The sequence below is a fragment of the Chinchilla lanigera genome, unplaced genomic scaffold (assembly GCF_000276665.1).
Source record: "Chinchilla lanigera isolate Chin_1 unplaced genomic scaffold, ChiLan1.0 scaffold00004, whole genome shotgun sequence".
In the NCBI taxonomy this organism is placed as follows: Eukaryota; Metazoa; Chordata; class Mammalia; order Rodentia; family Chinchillidae; genus Chinchilla; species Chinchilla lanigera.
Window position 1 is genome coordinate 28,317,852 of NW_004955405.1, and position 9,905 is coordinate 28,327,756.

Here is a 9,905-nt window from a genome sequence, read left to right on the forward strand (position 1 = left end):
AATGTTGAAAACCCTGGTATGCATCTAAGCTTTCCTTTGGTAATACATATATTCCTGGATGTTCACCCAAACCTATTATCGTCAAACCAAGAATGTATTTCTTCCTTTGAACAAAAATGGAATTATGTTGATGTCAATACAAGTATATCTAAGGTTTCCAATAAGTAAATTCAGTGGATACTTCGCACTAATCTTGGCAATATTTTTATTTATTTAAATACTTTCTTATTTTTAAAAAGCTATTTTCTTCCTATCGGTATGGCAATACCTCACACTTTGTAGTAAGGAAGTAATCTTTGAAGTTGGCTTAGTTGATATGATTTAAACTTCTTTAAAAATACAACACCCGAGATTTCCTTTAAAGACCTGAGATTGAATATGCATTTTCAATCATTTGTGCATTTTCAGTAGTCTTCTGGAGGGACTGTCTCCATCTTATTTTTTTTTTTAATTAAAAATGTGTAAGTACAGCAGAGAAAATTCAAGTTTACTTAAAAAGAAAATCTCCCCAGGGAAGGTGGAGATGACTATGCCATGTTCTGCCTCACATCAACATATCTTCCACACAAGAAAAGCAAATTTAAGAAAAAATGTGAAGATACTCTAGGTCTTCAAGAATATTCCTATTATTCAGACATAGGTAGTGGCAAAGTTATTTATTTGTTTCATTTTGGTTGAAGATTATTGTGCTGTATTCAGATGCAGGAAATTTGTACAATTTTTATTTTTTGGTTATTTTCCTTTCCATCAACACTGGATGGTAAAAAGTTTAAATTTATGAATTGGTGTTTTGCTCAGATAATAATCATCTTTTCAATAACCTGATCATTATCTTCTACAAGATGAGATTTGGGTGTGAGGGCACTTAGTATATCCCACTGATGTTAAGGAACTAGCTTGAAGGTGGCTGTGGAGATCTGTGTTGTAATTCTCTTATTCCTCTGCTTGGCTTTGTTTATTGGCTTCTGCAACTGGAAATTGTGGTTCCTCAGTTTTTGGCCTTATGTCTTGCAGTAGACACTTGATTATTATTGTACTGTGACACCCAGACAAATCTCCATTCTGATGTTTGACTCTGTAGTAACAGAACCACGGACAGAGTACCGGGGAAATATTGAGGGAAAGGCACCAGGGATGACTGTGAGCTCCTGGATTAGTTTCCTGTTACTCATTTAATAAATGACTGCAGATTTAGTATAAATTTATTATACTTCTGCTCTAAATCCCAGTAATCCAAAATGAATTCCAGTGGGTTACAATCAAAATATTCTTTTTCTTTCTGGTGTCTCTACAAAACCACTCATTTCAGCTTCTCCCTGACCACTTGCATTCCTTTTCTCTTGATCCCATTTTCTTCAAAACAGTCATAGCCAGTGAATTGTTCTCACATCACATCACTCTGCCACAGACTCCTCTTCCTCGCTCTTCCATGGTTAAGGACCCTGAAACTACACTGGGAACCGCTAGATCATCTGGAATATACGTTATTTTAAAGTTAGTTGAGTAGCAACCTTAATTCCATCAGATATCTGAACTTCTTGTTGCTGTCTAATGTAACATGGTCACAAATTCCAGGGATTTCTAACATGAACATCTTTGAAAAGTCATTACTCTGCTTGCAATAGTTTTCAAAACATTTTTTGGAATTATTGGTTCACCTAAATAAAAATTTACAAAGAAATTTGATTGCAGGAAATTTTGCTCCTTAGGTCTGTCTTCTAATACATTTGATAATGCCTTCCTAAAACATCAGTCACGGCCACATTACTCAGTATCCTCTAATTCGTAATGTTGTCTCTTGTAATGTTAGAGATTTTGTTTTTTTCATATTTTAATATCTAATTAGGATAGTGAACTAAGATATGACATTTAGTGGAACAGTACAGCTGCTTTATTTCAAAATTGTGTGTTAAACAGATATCCCTTCGGAAACAGGGCAAATAAAATTATAATGCACTTATTCTGGGTCTGTTTTATGTCCTTTCTGGGCATAGACTTTGGAATAACTTACAAAGCACACTGAGAAATTTGCTTGCGGATGTGTGGATTGTGTTTCCCAGAAGTGAGCCTGCACAGTAGACTGGGCAACCAGAAGGGGGAGGCCCTGAGTCATGGGATTTCTTCGTGATCTCAATTACTACGACGCCAGTAAAATCTGGAAGTGAATTGCAATCTCATTTTGGAGAAAATAAAAGAGAAATATCTAAGTGCAAAAGCACACTGTGGGTGTGCTGGATCATGGATCACAACCATGCAGAACACTCCGCCAGCTTTTTAACATTTTAGCCATAGCCCTTACCGGGTTCCACATTAACCTCATCCTTCTCTGCCCCGTCTTGTTTGCAGTCCTGTTCTCCTTTATTGCTCCTTTCCTTTCTTGTCCTGCCCCAGTTGTGTGAAGGGATGTGTGCTGGGAACAGAACACAGCAGGAAAGCGAAGAGGCAGAGGTGTCTCATTACTTTCAGAATCACTACCTCAATGGTATTAGCCTCTATTTATGATTCTTACATCCATTCACTATAGCCTGAAAAATAACATTAAAATATATATTTGGGGAACGGTCCTTAGGATAAAAAAGTTCAATAGGAAAAGTAAATGCTCCTTAAATATTCTTAATGTGTATCTTAATTTGAACCCTATTCCTACCTTCTTCAATTCCAAGTATTCGTTTTTTTCTACAAATATTTTAAAATCAGGAAAGAACAGCTCCACGTGTCACTTTTTTAAACATTTTATTTCTTAAAAGTGGTGCTTGACCAAAACGCACTTTTGCCCTGAAAAAGAGAGTGATGATAATTTATTCAGTGATTGACAAATAGAAAATCATTTGGAATACATTGCTTCATCTGATCCTGACAAAAATTCAACAAAATACGAATTTAGGCTGTTAGAAAGACATTGAAAATCCAGCCTCAGAAATACAAATTTTACACTAGTGAGACAATATGATGTTTACACATGTGGGTTTGATTTACTTCATTTATGAGTATGGTCTCTAGTTGTGACCATTTACCTATTAAAGCCTCCTGTTTATCTTGCTTTATAGCTGAGTAATATTCCATTATATAAAAATACCACAACGTTTTTATCCATTTCTCAGTGGATGGGCATTTGAGTTGCTTCCACAATTTAGCTATTATAAATTGCGCTGCTATAAACATGGGTGCACATATATCACTGTGGTGTGATGTTTTCAGTTCTTCTGGGAAAATACCCAGAAGGGGAATAGCTGGGTTGAATGGGACCACTGGACCTAGTTTGCTGAGGAATCTCCAGACTGATTTCCACAGTGGTTGTACAGTCTACACTCCCACCAGCAATGGAGAAGATTTCCTTTTTCTCCACAATCACCAGCATTTGTTATTGTTTGATTTCTTGATAACAGCCATTCTTTCCGGGTGAGATGAAGTCTCAAATGTTTTTTTAAATTGCATTTCTCGAATGACTAATGATGTTGAACATTTTCTTGTGTATTTATTTGCCATTTGTATTTCTTTATCTGAGAAGTGTGTATAAAAATTAGGAGGTAAAATAGATAATGGGAAATGAAAGGAAACTGCTCAAAAGTAAAGAACTGGGATGAGGGAAAAGAGAAAAGAAAGAAGGGGAAAATTATGTATGTGGATGCACAGGACAGCTACCATAGAAGTACTACTGACTTCTATTGCTTTATTGAAAGGAATAGTTAATGTTTAATTGTTTGATCAATCTTACATGTCTATATTCGTTTACCTGAGTAACCAATTTGAAGATATCATACAACAACCATTGTTAACTGCATATCACCTTGTCTGAAATTCAGTAGTGCTTGTATTGTTTTTGTGTTATTTTGTAAATGTCTGTGTATTTGTTATTATGTTTTGCCCTTTTATATTTAAAATGAAAAAGGAAATAGATCTTTTGCCCTCACATTCCATAATTTTTCAGTTCTACCATTTATGAAACAGCTTTGTTTCTCATTCTTCCTGTTTCTTATTATACTCATATTTGTAGCAGCCTTTTCTACCATTGTCAGTGCAAATCAGATTCTGCTAGTTTTTCAATGTATTTTTATTAGTACACATTTGGAGGACATAATAATTACATTCATTCTGGGGAATTGGTGTAGATACATAACACATCTTGAATCTTTTTCCTTCCCCTCCTCTGATCTCCACCCATCTCCTTCTGTCTCTTTCTTGCTCACTTTCTTCTACCACACCTAGTATGCATAAGAGCTTCAGTTTTCCTCTTACCATCCTGGCTGCCTGGCTCAGTTATTCTTTTGCTTCTGACATAGTTCCTACCACCGTTTACTTACTTTTCTGACTACTTATGTTCTATATGTGAATAGTTTATCTCTCAGAATGGCACCACACCTATTTTTTCTTACAATTGTCTTCCCTGTGTTATTTTGAGTTCTAGCACAATGTTCTGCACAGGGTAAGAGTTCAAGGATTTGTTGAATAAATACATGCATAAATGAACATCATGGATTCGTCTAGCTGCAGATCAAAATATTTTATACATCAAGGCATTCTGATTTGCATGAGGAGCGTCCTGAAAAATCTTTTGGGTATTAAACCATAATAGAAACAGTCCAGCAATGATGTATTGTCTTTGAAGAATGTGGAAACATCAGAATTTCTCTACATTGCTCAAGCTGCATCATGCAAATTGCATTACATTAGTCTTATATTTCTTAACCAGTTAGTATTTCAAAGATAGTCATGCTCTGTGACAGATTTATTAGTCCCCTGTTACCAGTTTAATGTATACTATTCACACTAAGGGTTCATGTAAAGGAGAAGAATATAATACTTGAGGACAGGTGATAGTATTAGCTTATTAACTACTTGTTGTTTTCTTTTGCTTTGTTTTTCCTGGAAATCTAACCTCATTTTATCTTTTAAATGTTTATGATTTCAGTGAAGTTAATAGGCAACAACCACAAAAATAATAAGAATAGAAAGCACCTGTTAAATACTTATCATCGTTGATCTAAGGAAATAACAAATTTAATCTTCAGACTCTAGTTGATAATGATGCCAATTTAAGAAAGATTCTCAATTAAAATTTTAATTAGGATTATGTAACAACTTGTTCATAGTCTTTGAGCTAAAAATTCCAATATCTAGATATTTTAAAAATCATAAAAATGAGGAGAGCACAGAAAAGTAAGTGTATAATTGATATAACTAGGTATGAGTTGTTACCATTATATATGCATTATGTAAAATATTTTAGTGAAAGACTTTTGCTCAGGGTATATAAATCAGCAAAAATACAATAAGAAAGTCCAGAATTTATTTTTGAAATGATAAAACATTTTGCATTTGCATAGACATATGCAGCTAACAATAAAACAAAATAAACCAAAATCATTAATTTTTTTCTTGAACTAAAGATTTATTTTAGCATTTGCATTTGATAATCCACAACCTGATATCAAACCTTTTAAGAGCTCTACCAACAAATCATTCTTAAATACACATATAGGACTCACTTTATGGAACATTTTTATAATTATTATTTAATTATCTTGTGTTATTTTTGCATACTACTCCGAACAGAAATAAAGTAAAAAGTCATTTCTTAAATTTATGTGAACATTTTAGATAAATTCTAAAAAGCTTAATTTAATTTGTATACTTTGACAGTTATAGTAGTTTCATGAAATGAAATTATACATTCTAACTTGAGAAAATATAATTTAAATTTTTAAACTGCATATTCTACAAATGACATCACATTTCTTATAGCATGGTAAATATTATGACATTTTCTACTTCTATACCAATAGTTATTTTGAGGAAAATAATCTAGTTACACAGAAATCATTACCTCACCTGAAAAAATTTCTGTTTCTGAATAGATGTACACTCCAATAACAAGAGACCTTTCAGACATTCTGTCTAGGGTAAACATAAACTTCAAACTAAACCTGGCTCATTTTGCAAAAAGAAATCTTTGAGGTGACTGTTTGCCAACTTTATTAGCTTTAAACTTCCTTTTCACCTGAAAAGACACTGGATAATTCCTAAGCACAATTCCCTAAGGTATCTACCTAACTCCCCTAACTCACGAACAATCCTAAAATTCAGTACCTGTTGACATGATTCTCTGTAATGTTTGCTAAAAATAAAGTGTTTGACAACTACTTCAGTTTTCTGAGTCCAGAAGAAAAGCAGAGAATTTCATTTTGTTTTCTAGTTTGGTACAACTGTTTAAACAGATGAATTTTCTGCCACTCTGTCCTTTTCTCACCTGTATTTGTCCCTTTTTCCCTCCCTCCCTCCTTCCCACCCTTCTTTCTTTCCTTCCTTCCTCTCTCCCTCCCTTCCTTCCTCTCTCCTTCCTTCCCTCCCTTCTTCCTTCCTTCCATCTTTCTTTCCTTCTTTCCTTCCTTCCTTCTTTCCTTCCCTCCCTCCCTCTCTTTTTTCCTATTTTCCTTTCTTCCTTCCTTCCTTCCTTCCTTCCTTCCTTCCTTCCTTCCTTCCTTCCTTCCTCCCATCTCATCCCTTTCCCCTATTTCTTGTAACCTCTCTATGTTCATTCATAGCAAAATGGGAATTATCTTGTTGAAAGAATAGTTTTTCATATCCAAAAGTATTAGTAGCATGGTACTTCCATATCTGTGAATATATACAAGAATCATGTAGATAAAACCACTCATTGTCTTAGTCCCTTTTTCATTGCTGTAAAAAAGTACCCAACACCCACAACAAAAAGGAGGAAAGGTTTATTTTTAAACACAGTCAGAAGTCTCAATACTCACATGCCCACTTGGCACTAGGACAAGAATGGTATGGTGGAAGCTGCATAGGGGAGCAAAGCATCTCACATTACCTGGGCAGGGAAACAGAGAAGGGGAATGTCTGGAAGATAGATAAACACTCCTAGGTTACATACCCAGTGACTGGCCTCTGTTGACCCATATCCTATCAGCAACTCAGTTATTTTGTCCCCATAATTCAGCCATGTTCCAAAAACTCACCAATGAGTGCAAGAATCCCTTGGGACACATTATCTATTTAAGCCATAACATTCCACTCTTTGATCCCAAAATATTCATGTGCATCTCCTCATGTAAAAATGCACTGAATCTATCTCTAAGATTTGCTGAAGTTCTAACAGTTCAGTTGCTGAAGATCCAAGTCCAAAGTCTTCTCCGAGACTTCAGTCAAACTCTTAGCAGTGAAACCCTGTAAAAATCAAAAAGGATGGTAAATATTGCCAACATATAAGGTACATGGTAAATGTTTCCATTCCAAGAGAGAAAACAAGCAAATAAAAAGAAATGGAATTAAAGCAATACTGAAACTCAGTAGGGATGAATCTCTATTTCCAATACCTGGGCAAGTTATGATAAGGAAATGTGAACTCCAAAGTTCTCAGGCAACCCCTCCCCTCTGGCATTGTCAGTTGTAGTCCTCATGACTTCTCTCTTGGGATGGCTCCAATCACTGACTGAAACTCTTCTCAGAGCTTCCATATTTCTGGCATCTCCAACTTCCTGGCATCTTCACTGTACTTTTGGCTTCACACTAAGAGCTTTATGAACAGTCTTCTCAAGGGCACATTGCTTTTCTAGCCAGGTCTTCTGAAATCTTCATGGAAACCTCCCTGACCCCACAACTCTTGCACTGTGAATGACTATAAAACCAGCACCAAGTGGATGATGCCAAGGTCTGCCACTAGCTTGAGGAGCTGTGAGACTGCCATGGGTCATTGCTGGATTCCTAAGAACTGTGAGGAAAATCCCAGGGAATCAATTCATGGGCAGTGCATTCTGGGACTCAAAGCAAAGCCTTTCCATGCTTTGTCCTGTTAGCCTGGGAAGGGTAAGATCTTGCTGATTCCTTAGATGACTTAAATTATCTCTTCTATTGTCCTGATATGAAGCACTTGGCTTCTTTTTGATTCTAAACTTTTCAGCGACTATACACTTCTCTGCAAAAATTCTACCAGCCATTTCTTCATGTGAAAACTTTTTCTGTGTGCTTTTTGCTCTCGTTTTTTCTTGAAAATATCTCTAAATGCTGCAAACTCTATGCAGGCTACAGCCTGGTACTGAGCTGCCTTGAAATTTCCTCCACCATATCAGTTAGTTCATTGTTCTTAATTTCAGTCTCCTAAACAGTCCCAGGACATCTGCAAAATCTAGAGAAATTTTCTGCCAGAGCAGAAAACATGCATGGTCTTGAGTCCAGTTGTTACTGGAGTACTTCTTCCCCATTGACACGTGTTGTTCCAGGTCTTTACTGTGCATTTTATCAGCATCTTGAACTTCTTGCCTCTGATCAGAATCTCCCATCAAACTGAGCTTATAGCATTCCAGCATTTATCTAGCCGGCATCTCCAAACATTTACAAACCCTTCCCATGAACCATTGCCAATGGTTGCTAAACCACATGGTCAGGTATATTTACAGCGACAATCCCACGCTTGGCACCAAAATCTGTCTTCACTCTCTCATTACTGAGACAACATACTCAACACACATGACTTGAAGAGAAGTTTATTTTGTCTCATAGTTTAAGAAGTCTCAGTCCTTGTTCTAAGGCTCTAAGGCATGAATAACATAGTGAAAGGGCCTGGGTGGAAGAAAACTGCTTATGTCCTGGCATCCAGAAAGCAGAGAGAGAAGGAAGAGGTCAGGGAGGGAGATACACCCTTCCAGGTGTTACACCAGTAACCTGTTTCTTCTGACCAGAGTCCATCCCCTAACAGCAATTCATCTATACTGCCCCCATTACTGAATCAACTTACTACAGCTCCACTTACAAGAGGTTTGGGGAGTATATTCTTGATCCCCATTGTAATGTTATCATCATTAAAATTTTCTCCTTCTCTTTCACAATTCCTGTTCTGTAGCCCTCTTTTTATTATTAATATTTAATTTTATTAATAAATTATTTTTGGAGAAACTCTGCACACCTGTCAAAGACATTTTGGTTGTTTATAGTTTTTGATTATTGCAAATTAAGCTGCTATGAAAATTCACATACAAGTCTTTGCATAGATATATTTTCTTTGGTAAATACTTTGAATGGGAGTAGCTGGATCATATAGTAGTCTTTCTATGAAATCATGGAAAAAAAAAAAAACTTTCAAAGTGGCTATATTATTCCTTGTCTCCAGCAATGTATGAGTTTGAGTTGCTCCACCATGTTTTGAAGTATCAATCTAGAAATTTTTGAAGTTTTAACTCTTTTCATAGGTATACAGCAATATCTTATTATGGCTTTAAGTAGCATTTTTCTGATGACTGTGTTGATTTTTGTGCTTTTAGAGGGTGTGTGTGTGTGTGTGTGTTGTAGCTATTTATTAATTTTCCCATTTTTGTAGGTTATTTACTTGTATTATAGAACTTTGAATTTTATATATAAACATTTTAAAAGCATACACACACACACATGCTTGCTAAAAGTCTTTTGTTGAAAGTCTTTTATATATGTAGAATATGTGTATTGTAAGCATTTTATCTTGTTCTACAGCTTAAGAGATATTTTGAATAGCAAAAGATTTAATGTCAATGAAGACCAACATATCAACTTTTTTATTATTTGTCATGCTTTATGTAGCTTAATTAACAAACTTACTTTAAATTCAGAAAGACACTCTCCTATGTTTTCTTCTAAAATTTTTGTCGTTTTTAAAGTTAATTTTGGGCCAGGGATACAGCTTCAGAAAGACACTCTCCTATGTTTTCTTCTAGAATTTTTGTAGTTTTTAAAGTTAATTTTGGGACAGGGATACAGCTCAGGGATACAAAGGCCCATCACCTTTGTGGCAAGCACAAAGTTCTGAGTTTGATTCCTTGTACCAAAAGAAAGAAAGAAAGAAAGAAAGAAAGAAAGAAAGAAAGAAAGAAAGAAAGAAAGAAAGAAAGAAAGAAGAAAGAAAGAAAGAAAGAAAGAAA